The sequence below is a fragment of the Lissotriton vulgaris genome, chromosome 2_1 (assembly GCF_964263255.1).
Source record: "Lissotriton vulgaris chromosome 2_1, aLisVul1.2, whole genome shotgun sequence".
In the NCBI taxonomy this organism is placed as follows: Eukaryota; Metazoa; Chordata; class Amphibia; order Caudata; family Salamandridae; genus Lissotriton; species Lissotriton vulgaris.
In genome coordinates, this window is record NC_141687.1 from 330,230,751 (window position 1) to 330,247,150 (window position 16,400).

Sequence of the window (16,400 nt, forward strand, 5' to 3'; positions counted from 1 at the left end):
TCTTTATCTCTTTGTAGCAAGGCCATTCTCTCTCCACGCCTCTTATTTTCAGCTTCCACTTTTTTCCGGTGTGTCTCAGTGGTGCAGGTGCTAGAGCGCGCAGTTTCCCCCAGGTCACCCGAGTTACCAATTCCTTCACACGCACTGGGCCCTCGGCGTGGAAATACTTTTTATCATCACACTAATTTGTTTGGGTGATCCGGGGTGAGGATTTTTCCTCCTGCACGCTGCTAAGAGTAATCAAGCTTGGATTTACCTCTGCTTACCATGTACCCGACTTACCACAGGCACAATCCTTACGACGGACCTGGAGCTATTAGGGAAAATAGTAGACAGGCCTAACATCCAATACTCTTTAAAATCAGTAATATACTTTCCACAATTCTGTAAAATGATCACAGACACCTGATGAAGTCAAAGAAACTTTATATAAGAATTCAAAGAGAAGATGCCAAGATAATAAGCGATACACAGAATAATATATCAAACATTAAAATCAACACCAGTAGGTAACTTTGCATCAAAAATATGACCATTAGGATATGTGGGGAGACTAAAGGTAGGAGGTTTTAGAACAAAACTAATCACTGCAATTTTATACTAGAACGTAGGAATGGGGATGAGACCTAGAACATGTATTTAACCTAAGTATTTAAGCTATTCTTGCTAAGTTCACTGCAAACCACTAAAGGAAGGGGGAAAAAACGGGAACATGCTATGGTTTTATAAAATCAATGAGTTTCTAAAGGATGGGGGAGAGAAGGAACCAACTAAATTTCAGACACATATAATTACAATGGCAATAGAGCAAATAACACAGGTAAGAATGCCTTTACCAGATCAGATAAAAGAGAGAGAGAGAGAGAGACGTAAACCCACAATCTATATTTACCTAGTTCAGATTGAAGACCAACCCTGGCCACGGGTCAGTTGGGAAGACGGGGACAGGGACCCTCAGAAAAGGAATGCCAGAATGCGAGCAGGTACAGCTCACGGACAGTAAGGACAGGATACCCCTCAGGTTCAGGTCAAGGACTGGGCCTCCCAGGGTACGACCAACACCCACAGCTTCGGACAGCAACGCCTGCGTTACCCCCTCCTGCAAGTAATCCGCCAGAAAACCCCGATTGGATTTTCGAATTCCCCAGCAAAGTGCTTTGCCAGCACTTAGGATTTTCCACCCCTTAGGAGATTGTGGAAAGTATGGACAAAGTGCTCCGCAGCACTTTCAGAATGAGCACCTATTGAGATCGTAGGGTCAGTGACAGGTCTGCTACTCGGACAAGTCGGACAATTTTCCTAAGCTAAACTAGGGTAATTATACGGTTTTGGGGACCCTTAGACCACCCACTAATGTTGCAAGTGACAGTTTCCCACATGGTGATTGGTCAGGAGAGATGGCGCGGTCATTACCACCTCCTAGAATTCAGCTTTCTCATGTTTAATATTCAATTTTTCACACCCGCCCCCCGGGTTCACGTTCCCATGCATAGAATACAGCAGTACAGGACAGTTCACAATAGGTAGCAACAGTATTGCTTTTTTCAAGGTAAGACTCCGTATTCCCAGCGATGTTCCCAGGCGCGTTGTGCTTCAGGTGCCAGCTGGCTAGATTTAGCTTCTGCGCGGTTGAAACTTTCTCCGGTCATGTGACGGTGCCCAGCAGAGCTTCAAGTATGGCTCCGCTCATGATTGCCCCAGCCCACAAAGACGCGGTACATGAAAAGTAAGCGAAAACAAATTAAAATCATACATAAAAATGATCGCACTGTATACCAAGATAAAAGATAACCAACCCTTTCTTTATAATGACTATAGCATTAAGGATTAGTGCGAAAAGATAGATAGGCTAAAGCTGCTGCAGTAAGCAGAGAGCGTGGTGAGAGACAAGCAGCCATATTTAGCATCAATGCGCATGAGCACAGAATCCCTCCAGAATGCGAGTGCGTCACATCACATGGGTATGACCGACGCATGCGCAGACTGAATTTCGGCAAAGCAGCCATTTTCAGTGCAAGCTTCGTTTTAGTACGAAAAGACAAACAAGCAAGCATCCTGGGGACACCCGCGTGTTGGGAAAACGCTTTATAAATGACGAACAATGAGGTTAATATTATTATGCAGTTTAGACAAGGGTTTTGCATACGAGCAAGGCGTTTTACGGGCAAATCCTTGCTCCATCAATCCCCTCTTTGATGATATTTACTATCATCACTACATGAAGGAAACAGATGCCAACTTTTCTCATTCATCCACATCACTCATCCGAATTTCAACAAATTTGTCGTTGAGTTTTCTTGCAGCTTCTCTATGAGAGTGGTCATTTTTCGCCTTTTTGTAAATTGCACTCTTCAACTCTTCTAATTCTAAATCATCAATATTTCTTTTCACCCCCCTCGGATTTACTGTATATTTCTTTTTGCGCTTTTGACATTTGCAGCAGATAAAAATGATCAATACAACCACACCTATTATAACTATTGGCATCAGTATTTTCCACAAAATATTCCTACCTAAGTTAGTAAACCAACTACCTATAGAGGAGAGACCTCCAGTCAGTCTCGTCCAGGCACTGTCAACCTCCAATGGTTTGAGTTCCCTTTCCAAATTAGTTATGTTCTTCACATATTGTTTTAATTCGATACTTTTATCAGGAATGTAGGTGCAACAATGTTGCGCTTTCAGCATTCTACAGACTCCGCCCTCTTTTGCTAATAGGGTGTCAAGGGCAAGACGATTTTGTAAAACCATTGATCTGATCGCAACCATTTCAGTATTGACCAGCAGGAAACCAGCAGCAGTGTCCGTTGATAACCGGTCCACTACTGTAGACAATTTGCAGATTCTATGGGTGTTCAGAACTACCCCCATTCCAGGTATCAGTGCACTAAAAATATCACCTATAATTTCGCCTACACTTTCGCGCCTACTACGCACTAAGCCATTAGTTTCATCATCGCTTCCAGCTGCATTATTCACATGGTATATTTTCGGGAAAACAATGCCAAAGTAGCAGCTTCCATACCAGTGATCCGGCAATTTGAAATAAGCCTTGTTCCCACATATATAATATATTCCGGGAAACACAGGTTCTGACCCATTTTTTAATCCCCAGCCTCCAATTACCTTATAATTATGTTCACACTCGCTGGAACCGATGAATACATTGTTATAGTACTCTGTCTTTTCCCTATGGATACAAAGTTTCCCCTTTCTTTCAAAATCCAGCAACAAGGCAGGACTGGCTTCGCCTTCTGAGGTGTTATCCATGTGCTCAGCCCACCTAGGGATCCTATCTTTCTCGTCATTTGCCTTCTTTTGAAACTTTTCTCTCCTTCTGTCTGCCATCTTTATAAACATCTTTTCCTGCTCTTGCAGTGAACAGGTCAGATTGTCTTCTCTTGCTTGATCTAAGTCTATGTTACCTATAGTCAGGAAGTATTCTCCCATATAGCGGGTCACGTCACTTGTAGTATGTACACGGTTCAAATGTCCTCTGACAGGAAGTTCAGAAAATACTACGTCATCGTTTGAATAATAGTACTGCAAGGTGCTTCTATAGAACAAGCTAGCTAATATACTACAGGAGATTCCATAGGTCAAAGGTAGATGGTGGTATGTCACGCCTTCAGCCACTGATGTTGGTAGCTTCATGCAGACATAACAGTCCTCTATTTCCATAGCTTCTACATAATGCACTAACAAGTTAGCAAAAACATTTAGATGCGTCCTGTTCTTCATTTTGTGAAAATGTAGTCCATCCTCATCTGGTGCTTCTAAATTAGGTCGTGTGTGTGTCAGTCCTACTCTTTTGTCGCGTCTTTCTAGTCTTCGTGGTGTTTCTGCAGTCTGTACAACCCCTACATCTACTGCTTCGGGTTCAGTAGGGGACAAGTTTGGATCTCTACTTATCATAAAGGGTAGAAAAACTGTTAGTCCTATCCACATTACTATTAGCATAGCTACACTACACAAGCATATCTTACAACAGGTTTTGAGACACCCACACCGGGATCTCCCAGAGACACTCGGATCAGACATTTTTAGCTTACAGGTGGCTTTTGCTACCCCTCTTCGTTCCTTTGTACCAAAGGCTCACTTCAGGGGTTCTCTCACGGAGGGTCTTCGTCCGAACTCCGATCAGCAATGGACTCGTTGTCACTGTTGCCACTGTGGTGTGGCTCGTCAATCTCCTCCAACACAAAGTACGTCCACTCAGGGCTCCGATACAGTCGGTTCTGTTTCTTTATTCTGTCGCTCTTTCTCAGCGATTTGCCTTGGGCTGCATTCCTTTCACTTTGAGCCCTTTTCCGGTCTTTATCGTTTTCTTCGACTGTCTTTAGTCTGAGCCTTAGTCTCTTGACGTATCGGGGTGTACTTCTTCCTCCGTGCCTCCCAGTGGTTGAGGAGACTTCGCCTTCCTCGTGCACTCTTTTCACCTTTTGATGTGGCACTTCTGTTTCCCTGCCTGTCTGACTAGTCCCAGGTCTTTCGTCTATTTCTTCTGCCTGGTCCCTATTCTGACCCTGCTCAGATTCAAATCGCACTTTCTTTTTATTTCTGGTTACTGTTGTTTCCGTTGTCTGAGCACTTTGATCTAGTTCTATCTGTTCCTGTTCATGCTCTTCAATCTCTTCGTTTTCTTCTGCATGAACGTCAGCTCTAACTTCTAACTGTCCCTTTCTCGGCTCCGGAGTTTCAGGAGGAGTCTCGAGGTCTTGATCTGACCCTACTTGGCCTATGTCCTGATCAGGTGTGTTGTGGCTTTCGTTGACCTGACCTGCTTCTTCTATTTCTGACTCACCTGGACTATCCCACTCACTGTCTAAGTAGGAATATTTCCTGGTTCGTATCGGATCATGAACTGGTTCGTCGGCGGGATACCATTCAACGTCTCGACTTGTGCTCGGCAGTTCGATGTCAGCTAGCTCCGGACTCTCTTCCTCGGAAGCCTCTTCAGCTGCGCTGCCTTCAGCTCCAGTCGCGTTTTCTCCAGATACCCGCTTTGTGTGGCTGGCGTGGATCCACTTCGGTACACCAGCACACTTCACAGCAGTGGTAGTGACGAGGATCACTTGTCGTGGCTTTCCCCACCTTGGCTTCAGGCAACTGCTCCGGGTGTGTTTCTTTAACACCACCCAGTCTCCTGGTTGCAGATTGTGTGCTGGATCCTTTGGCCACTCGTCTTCTGTCTCTCCAATCTGCTGAGAGAGAGAACGCACTTGGTCACCCAGCTGCTTGCAGTATTCTATCACCATATCATCAGAAATGCTTAGCAGTTTGTTTCCGGGTACCCATGCCTGGCGCATCACTCTTCCCATCAACACTTCATGGGGACTTAGGCCAGTCTTTCGATTCGGGATACTTCTCAAACTCATCAGCACCAGGGGTAAAGCCTCTATCCAGTTCATTTTTGTGGAATCACACATTTTTCCCAGTCTGGACTTCAGAGTGCCATTTATTTGTTCCACTACCCCAGAAGCCTCTGGGTGGTAGGCGCAGTGCAATCTTTGCTTCATTTTGAATGCTTTACAGAGTTCCTCTAGGACATCGTTGGCAAAATGCCCACCTTGGTCCGTTTCGATCGTCTCTGGGATCCCATACCTAGGTATCAACTCCCTGAGCAATAATTTGGCTGTGGTGATAGCGTCATTTTTCTTAGCTGGATACGCTTCCACCCACCTGGAGAATAGACATACTATGACTAAGACATATCTATATCCTTTGCATCTGGGCATGGTTATGAAGTCTGCCTGCATTCTAACGAAGGGACCTACTGCCTTTCCAATAGTACTCTGTTTCACTACAGTCTTTTTTCCTGCATTGAATTGCTGACACACTAGGCACCTCTGGCAAAGCCTTTCCGCCTGGTCCCTGAACTTTGAATTATAGAACACTTGTTCAAACACCCGACACATCGCGTCTCTTCCCATATGTGTTGGCTCATGTATCATTCTGACCATGGGGTCGATCAAGCTATCAGGCAATACAGGCACCCCAGCCGGATCTACCACCACACCATCTTCTCTCAACTCGCATCCCTTTGCGGCCCACCTGCCCTTTTCTTGCCTGTCTGTGGCTTGTTGCAACTCTTTTAATTCTTCCCACGTTGACACATTATCAAACAACATAAGTTGGCAGCTGGTTCCATCCCACAGGGCAATTTGCAGGGACATCTGGTGTCGGGCACAAAACTGTGCAATTTGGTCAGCGTACCTATTACCGGCAGTCACATCATCATTTCCAGATCTGTGAGCCGCACACTTGACCACAGCCAATTCTTTGGGTAATTGGACAGCTTCCAGTAAGTCATGCACCACCTTCCCATTTCGGATAGGTGTGCCAGAGGAAGTCATGAATTCTCTTTGTAACCACAATTGGCCGAAGTCATGAACAACCCCGAAACAGTACTGACTGTCTGTGTAAACAGTAATTCTTTTGTTCTTTCCCCTCTTGCATGCTCGAGTTAACGCGATGAGCTCCGCCACTTGTGCAGATTTCACCTCGCGCATGTAGGATGCCTCGACGACTCCTGTCAGTGTAACCACAGCATAGGCAGCACTCAGACTCCCACTTTCATGTCTCAAACACGAGCCATCCACAAACATTGTTTTATCCCCGTCACGTAGTGCTATTTCACGAATGTCAGGACGGGGCTTGGTGCTGTATTCAGTCAGATCGATGCAATTATGTTCCCCTTCCTCATCATGGTCCACATCCAGAGGGACGGGTAACAGTGTCGCAGGGTTTAGGACATTGCACCGGGAAATAGTTACATTTTCAGCACCAATCAAAATTCTCTCATACTTAGTCAGCCGACTAGGTGTGAGGTACTGGGTCTTAGTTCTAGTCAGTAGGATGACAACAGAATGAGGAACATAGACAGTGACGGGATGTCCCATGACAATGCTCTCACTCTGTTCCAGACTGACGCAAGTAGCAGCAACGGCTTTTAAGCAGCCAGGCAGTCCAGCAGCCACTGGATCTAGGGTGGCCGAAAAGTAGGCTACCGGTCTTCTGACTAATCCGTGCTCCTGGGTCAGGACCGAAAGAGCACAATTCTCTCTCGTGTCACAGAACAGCTCAAAGGGCTTAGTGTACTCAGGCATACCCAATGCAGGTGCGGTACATAGACAGTTTCTCAGAGTTACCCAAGCATTCATGCTTTCACTGTCCCAGTGGACGGGGTCTTCCACTCCTTTCTTTGTCATATTTATCAGGGGTCGGGCTAGAGCTGCAAATCCTACAATCCATTGTCTGCAGTAACCCACAACTCCCAAGAACATTCTCACCTCTTTCTGGGTGGTGGGCAGTTCCATTGCTTTAATTATTTTGATCCTTTCGGTAGTGACCTTCCTGATTCCTTTTTCTATCTGGTGCCCCAGATATTTTACTGAGTTTTTACAGAATTGTAATTTGTCAGGCGACACTTTATGTCCTCCTTTTCCTAGGTGATTCAGCAAGGCAATGGTGTCAGTGACACAGTCAGACTGGGTTTTAGATGCCACTAACAGGTCATCTATGTACTGCACCAAAACAGACTCTCTTGGCAGCACTAGGGATTCAAGGCACTTTTTCAGTATCTGGTTGAAAATCGATGGACTTTCGGTGTACCCCTGGGGGACACGATTCCAGACATAGATATGGCTGTCAAATTCAAAACTGAAAAGGAATTTGCTTTCGGGATGCAATGGGATGGAAAAGAATGCGTGGCACAGATCGATGACAGTGAACCATTCTGCGTTCCAGGGAATCTGGTATAGTATTACTGCAGGGTTGGGTACAATAGGACAGCAAGGCACAACAATTTGGTTTACCTTGCGCAAATCTTGCACCACCCGGTACTTCCCACTAGGCTTTTTGATCCCAATGATAGGCGAATTACAGGGGCTGCTCAACACTTCTTCTATTATTTCTGCTTCTAGCAGCCTCGTGATTTCAGTCGCTACTCCTGCCTTTACTTCTGCACTCATTTTGTACTGTCTGGTTTTGGGGTATACAGCATTTGTTTTTATTGCTATTTTAACTGGGTCCACATTTGCCATCAGGCCTACATCTTTTCCTGTGAAATCCCACACTTCTGGTACTACTCTTAGCTGGAGTTCCTCAGGTAAGTCCTCAATTGTCAAAGGCTTGATATCAGCATCTTGTCTGACTAACATCAGTTTGTACAGGCCATCTTCATCGGGGGTCTGAATTTCAACGCCATTTGGTGTGCAGAAAATGGTACAACGCATCTTGCACAACAAATCACGTCCTAGTAGGTTTACAGGACTGGAATCACAGACCACAAATCTGTGCATTTCCTTGAAATTTCCTATAGAAATCTTCATTGGTTCAGTGACAGGGGTACTTATTATCTGATTTGAGACGCCCACTACTTGGATTGCTTCTCCCGAGAGGGGTAGGTTAGGAACATCCACTGTTCTTACAGTAGATCTGGTAGCACCAGTGTCCAACAGAAAGGTGACGTCTTTGCCTTCAACCTTTCCTTCAATGTATGGTCCAGTCTGGTCTACCGGTAAGGAGGCGCCAAGCACGCACTCCTCATCCTCCCCTCTCAGGCCCCGTCAATCGTGATCTTCACAAAGGAAGGTGTCATTTAGCAAGTACTGTGGAATGACTGCATTTCTTTCACTCTCAACCTCCCATACTTCCGCCCTCTCATTCTGCTGACCCTGACTCTTAAAATTCTGTCTAGGAGCGCGGGGTACTGGAGGTAATTTTACCTGTTGCTGGGTTTTTCTTGTCCCCTCTTTCGGCACCTGTGGATTTAAACCATTTACAGGGGCATTACCGGCCTGTAGGTGTGGACACTCGTCTCTCCAATGCCCCATCTGGCCGCACCCATGGCACGGAAACTTTTTCATGGCCTCTTCACGACTCATTTTAGGTCTGGGCTTTCCTCCCCCCCCAGAATTGGTATTCGGTACATTATTATCAGAAGTCATTTTACTTAACTGTTTTTCTTGCTGTTCAGCTAATTTTACCTGTGCCCACATCACTTTCTCCTTGAGGGCTTTCTTTTTATTCTCGATTTCATCTTCGCAGTATTTTGCATATTTCAGGACATCATCTATGGGTTTTCCCTGCCAACTGATTTTGTTATCTCGAATCCATTGTGAGATTTCAGGCCTTAATCCTAGCACAAACCTATAACTGAAATGCGTCATGTCTTTCATGTCTACATTATCGATACCACTGTAAGTTTTGAATACCTGCAGTAACCTTTCATAAAATGAATGCACCGTTTCATCACGTTCTTGGGTGGTTCTATCTATACGGGTCCAATCTGTTTCTTTTGCTGGCACCTTTTTCTTGAGGTACTGGATGACCTGGTCATATTTCCTCATTACATCCGGTGAAGGAGCTCCCGTTTTCTCATCTCTGGGATATTCATCATTAGGCCAATCAATTTCTATCTTACATTCGGTCCACAGATCTACAGGGACCACAATGTCGAAAAACCCATCCAGGTCTTTCAGCAGGCATTTCTGAACTTTTATGAAACGTTCTACCTGTCTGTACCAGTCAACTGGTTTCTCACGTAATTTCGGGAAGTCGTTTGTAAATGACACAATGTCTTGTCTGGACCAAGGGACATGGACATATTTTCCTCCCGGGACCTCTCTCATGGGGCACAATTTTTCTGTCGGGGTAACTTCCTTTAATATGAATTCTGAAGTTACGGACCCAGCCCTGCTGCCTTCCTTTTTCTTTGCCCACCTTGTTCTCCATTTCCCCACTTCGCCCCATTTCTGCAGGATTTTCAACAACTCTCTTACTTAGATCTGCTTTCCCATCACATTCAGGCTTTCTAAATCCTTGTCTGAGAAGTCTACTCTGTAAGGTTTCTGAAGAATTTTGGAGCGACTAACATCAACTCCCATTTCTGTGGCGGCATCCATTATCTTTTCATGGAGCACTCTAGCACTCCGGGTAAGATTTTTACTGATGAATAGTAACTCTTCTTCATTATACGAGCTCAGGCGCTCAACTCCCACGTTCCCAGCCATCATTTCTTCTATTTCTATTCTTAATTTATATATTTCCAATGCTTTAGGTTGGGGAGTGGTCTCCTTCTCTATCTCCTTTGTCCATCTGTCTAATTCTTCAGGGGAAACTAAAGAGGCGTTCCTAATTCCAGTTGCACTTTCAATCACCACTTCCTTTTGTCTGGGCTGACTTATTGTCCCTACTACACTGGCCCTTGACTCCCTTATGGGCAGATCCATCAAACTTCCAGATTCACACTCACTTTCCTGATCTTCATCTATGAATATTTCCTTCCTCGGGGTCTGGATGCTAGAAGTAGGCAGTATTGGGGTGATAACAGGAGGAAGGGGACTAGTCAGGTCATTTTTATACATTGGGATAGCAGGACCAATAGTTACCGGAATGGTCAAGGAATCAGGATGGGGATGCATCTGGGCAATGGTTCTGACTAATTCCTCTCGCTGTTTAGTCAGTGCTTCTCTCTCCTTTTCCTGCAACCCCCTTTCAGCAGAATTGCCATGCAATACCTGGGGTACTAAGGATAGATAGATACTCGGGGCAGTCGGGGCAACCAATCGAGGGGGACTTTCCCCGAATGGCTGATAATTCGGGACTGTGGACTTAGGTCTGCAAAACCCATCCCTTCCACTATATTTACTGCTTGTAGCTGTCCCGTCTGTATCACTATCCCTCCTACTTCGGGGGTAATTGGTAACAGAATTTTGGGAATGCACCGAATCTGATTCTGCTACATAGGGAGGTGGATCCTTCATTAACAAGTCTTCCAGGTGTTCATCTTCTATGTCCCCCATAGGTGCTAGGTGATGGGTCTTTTCTTTACTTTTTCCTCTTTTCTCCTCTAATACCCCCATCATGGGGAATAGCCCTTCAGTTAACATAGACTGCCTCCACTGTTTCATTTTCTGCTCTTTGGTTGGCGTTGGAAGTCTGGGATACCACTTACTCACTCCCTTATCCATCCGGGGTTTATCTCGCTCTGCAGCCTCTATCTCCCATTCCTCCAAAGCTTCGTACTGGGTCAACCTAGGTCTAGGGTGCAATTCATTCATGCGGGTCCTTAAGTTAAACAGGATCCGACCATTAAATGTACCTTCAACAGGGAATGCTAGGACTCCGTCATCTACAGTATACTTTGCCCAATTTTCTAGCCAGACACAAGTGTGATACCCTTTATCAAACAACATGAAAGAGGCAGGGGTATTTGGCGGGGGAATGAGTACGCCTTCCCTCGTTCTAATGGGCTTGTCAGTTTTGAAAAAATTCTTTACTTTATCCGAAAATGACAATTTTCTCTTTATTCCATACATCATGTGCGGTCTACCTCGTATAAGCTGATCCTTATGAAATCCTAGGTGCTTTGGATTCGGTATGAAATCTGGATACCACATGCAACTCTCCAGACTCGCTTCTAACTCGGCTTGATTAATTTTGTTTACTTTCGTGCTTCCAATGCTAGCGCGACTTTTATTTCGCACCACCCAATCAGATCAGAGAATACAACTACGGTTAACCAATGGGTGCGCGGCCTTTTCGCAAGACAGAGTCTCACGCTTCGGCACTCACCCCTCCTTTACAAATTCAGCTCCGCTACCCACCCGCTGTTTTGACCAATACCAGCGCGGCACGGAGTGACGTCAGAGCAGCTCTCCGACTGACTCCCTCCTTCACAAGGTAACGGAAACTTTTTACTCTCTCTAAAGTGCGAGTGCAAGTTTTAGTCAATAACACACAACGTTTGCCACTATGTCTGAGTGTTCTAAAGAGAGAAAAGACTTTTCTTTCGCTACTAGTAAACCACTTCTGTCTACTTTTCATTCACTCTGGATAGACTTCTTTGCCTGTCCCTTCACACTAGTAATATAGAACCCGTTATTCTTCTGACTCATCCACCTTGGTCGGGGATATGTACTGAGCCAGGATTTCACCAGCGATCTATTTTACTTACCAGACAAGCCTCGGAGACCCTACTACTCCTTCCGTATGCGACCCTTACTAGGTGATATCGCAATGAAAGTTTTATAATGGACTCGTAGCTATCATTCACACCAGAAACAAAGGTCCTAATTAGTGCTTCCAGTTATCCTTAACCCTGCACTAATACCTCAAACTTAGTGACTTCAACAGCTAACCGGATTCTACTCACCGTTAGCTAAAATACTTCCCCGGGGATTCGGACTACACTGAACATTTACAAACAATTCTGGGTTAATTCAACATGCAATATTTATAGCAGCAATGCAAAATCATGTACATTTATATAAAAAAAACACATTTCATAACTTTTGAAACAATACAGTAGAAATCAGCAGCACGTTTTATTTTCACGGTTTGTTTATGACCTATCCTGTCTACCTAATCTAACTAGTCCAAACCATCCTCTGCTACCAGAAATTACTGCTAGAGCGCGCAGTTTCCCCCAGGTCACCCGAGTTACCAATTCCTTCACACGCACTGGGCCCTCGGCGTGGAAATACTTTTTATCATCACACTAATTTGTTTGGGTGATCCGGGGTGAGGATTTTTCCTCCTGCACGCTGCTAAGAGTAATCAAGCTTGGATTTACCTCTGCTTACCATGTACCCGACTTACCACAGGCCCAATCCTTACGACGGACCTGGAGCTATTAGGGAAAATAGTAGACAGGCCTAACATCCAATACTCTTTAAAATCAGTAATATACTTTCCACAATTCTGTAAAATGATCACAGACACCTGATGAAGTCAAAGAAACTTTATATAAGAATTCAAAGAGAAGATGCCAAGATAATAAGCGATACACAGAATAATATATCAAACATTAAAATCAACACCAGTAGGTAACTTTGCATCAAAAATATGACCATTAGGATATGTGGGGAGACTAAAGGTAGGAGGTTTTAGAACAAAACTAATCACTGCAATTTTATACTAGAACGTAGGAATGGGGATGAGACCTAGAACATGTATTTAACCTAAGTATTTAAGCTATTCTTGCTAAGTTCACTGCAAACCACTAAAGGAAGGGGGAAAAAACGGGAACATGCTATGGTTTTATAAAATCAATGAGTTTCTAAAGGATGGGGGAGAGAAGGAACCAACTAAATTTCAGACACATATAATTGCAATGGCAATAGAGCAAATAACACAGGTAAGAATGCCTTTACCAGATCAGATAAAAGAGAGAGAGAGAGAGAGAGACGTAAACCCACAATCTATATTTACCTAGTTCAGATTGAAGACCAACCCTGGCCACGGGTCAGTTGGGAAGACGGGGACAGGGACCCTCAGAAAAGGAATGCCAGAATGCGAGCAGGTACAGCTCACGGACAGTAAGGACAGGATACCCCTCAGGTTCAGGTCAAGGACTGGGCCTCCCAGGGTACGACCAACACCCACAGCTTCGGACAGCAACGCCTGCGTTACCCCCTCCTGCAAGTAATCCGCCAGAAAACCCCGATTGGATTTTCGAATTCCCCAGCAAAGTGCTTTGCCAGCACTTAGGATTTTCCACCCCTTAGGAGATTGTGGAAAGTATGGACAAAGTGCTCCGCAGCACTTTCAGAATGAGCACCTATTGAGATCGTAGGGTCAGTGACAGGTCTGCTACTCGGACAAGTCGGACAATTTTCCTAAGCTAAACTAGGGTAATTATACGGTTTTGGGGACCCTTAGACCACCCACTAATGTTGCAAGTGACAGTTTCCCACATGGTGATTGGTCAGGAGAGATGGCGCGGTCATTACCACCTCCTAGAATTCAGCTTTCTCATGTTTAATATTCAATTTTTCACACCCGCCCCCCGGGTTCACGTTCCCATGCATAGAATACAGCAGTACAGGACAGTTCACAATAGGTAGCAACAGTATTGCTTTTTTCAAGGTAAGACTCCGTATTCCCAGCGATGTTCCCAGGCGCGTTGTGCTTCAGGTGCCAGCTGGCTAGATTTAGCTTCTGCGCGGTTGGAACTTTCTCCGGTCATGTGACGGTGCCCAGCAGAGCTTCAAGTATGGCTCCGCTCATGATTGCCCCAGCCCACAAAGACGCGGTACATGAAAAGTAAGCGAAAACAAATTAAAATCATACATAAAAATGATCGCACTGTATACCAAGATAAAAGATAACCAACCCTTTCTTTATAATGACTATAGCATTAAGGATTAGTGCGAAAAGATAGATAGGCTAAAGCTGCTGCAGTAAGCAGAGAGCGTGGTGAGAGACAAGCAGCCATATTTAGCATCAATGCGCATGAGCACAGAATCCCTCCAGAATGCGAGTGCGTCACATCACATGGGTATGACCGACGCATGCGCAGACTGAATTTCGGCAAAGCAGCCATTTTCAGTGCAAGCTTCGTTTTAGTACGAAAAGACAAACAAGCAAGCATCCTGGGGACACCCGCGTGTTGGGAAAACGCTTTATAAATGACGAACAATGAGGTTAATATTATTATGCAGTTTAGACAAGGGTTTTGCATACGAGCAAGGCGTTTTACGGGCAAATCCTTGCTCCATCACAGGGTCCTTTTTCTTGGCAGGTTTTGAAAATTTCATTTGAATTGATGAAACCGGTTTCATATATCAGTTCATTAAGTGTCATCACAGTTCTATCATTTAGTCTGGATCTGCTTGACTGTTAGCTGCAGTTTAAATTTCTACATTTACATGCTGGCCTGTACACTTCACAGTCAGGAGTGGACAGAGGTATTTACAGTACTTTGCTTGTTTCACTGCAGAAGTTCGGTACATGAAAACTGGGGTCTCTGCAAGTCATCACACCCTTTAAATCACAATGTTGTCTTTAAAATCCAGTTACACAACATTTTTTATCTTAGAACGTGTTTCCACAAAGTACAAGCTGCATGTTGGCATGTTTAGTTCCACACTACAGATCCCAGATTCAGTTTTCAAGTCAGTAACTGAAAGATCTCTACAGTCACAGGCAGCAAAACATTGAAGTGTCGAAAACGAGTGAGTGATGGGCTTTTTCCCAGCTGTGGAGCCCCCAAGAAGAATCAAAGCTCCCGCCCTCCCCCGCCTCACCCCGCCCCCACTCCAACCCGAAGCGTACTCTGCATGACCCGCAGCTTCCAGGTCTGGCCTTTTGTTAATATACTAATGCATTCTGGGTGCTGTAGTCTTGTTTTTGTGAGCTGCCTTCTTGTGGCCACAAGACTCTACAGTACAGTGGGCACCTCGGTCTGTGTGCTCAAACACATCGGAAACGCCCTTCCTCCCAGCACAGTTGTCTCCTGTGCTCACGTGCCTTGCGCAGTACCCAGAGCTTTACAGGCTGCCTCTTCCAAGGGGCCTGCGAGGAGGAATCCTCCTAAAACAAGCATTTGCAATGCAATTGGTCTCGCATTTATGCAAGTTTAAACTATTGGCATTGTAAATGACAATGCCTTTTATTTATCTTTTGGTTTGCACAACATAAATTAAAGGCATTGTTATTTACAATACCATTTACAATACCAAAAGCTCCAAAACTCGCAGTTGCGAGACCTATTGCATTGCAAATGCTTGTTATAGCTTCCGGGGGCCTGAATAGGCTCAATTGTCACAATTATAAGAGTGTGATGATTTGTAGTTGTGTTGTTACAATCCTTGGCACTATGGCAGGGGCAATGTGTGGTGCAAGCTGTAGTGGCTTCCTGTCGAGAGCCCTGGCACTTATTTTATTCTTTTTTTGTTTACAAATTAAGCAGTGGCAGGAAGCCTCTAATGCAGTGCTGGGCAAGAAGATTCAGCAACTTCAAGGCCCTCTTCTAAGACGGTGGTTTCTTGTGTTCACTGGCAGGTCTGTATTTTGCAGATTAGACGAGTCACTGTCCCCTCACTGTCTCATTGCTACTGTCCAAGTGAAGCACAGCGGGTCCGGTGACCTTTGTGCTCTGAAGGAGACGCGGGTCGCGTGCTAACACATTCCACAGACGCCTGCCCACACAACATAGCACGTGCTGCGCGGCTCCTTCTTGTTTGTGCACGGACTGCCTGAACCTCCGGAGGCGTTTCACGAGGGTCTCACAAGAAATGTGAGCGCTCTGTCTCCGCCATGTCATGGAAAAACCCTTCAGCATGCCTCACCTACCCCATTTCTCAAGAATGTCCTGCTGCCGCAGGTGAGTGCTGGCTGACACGGCAACACGTGCAGAGCGAGCATATGCTAAAATATTTAACATCTACAAACAAATAATGCGGCCAGGCATGGCTGGCTTTAGCGCGGGTGGTGCCCAGTGCGTTTGTTAACCCGACCCAGGGGCGTAGGAGACACTAAAATTCTGGGGGGGACAGGGACACCTTGTGGACTTTCCAGTGACCCCATACAAATCACAGGGGCGGATTGGCAAGGCGGGCATTCGGGCATGGGCCGAAGGGCCGGTGCCTCAGTGCCCTCTGTGGGCCGTT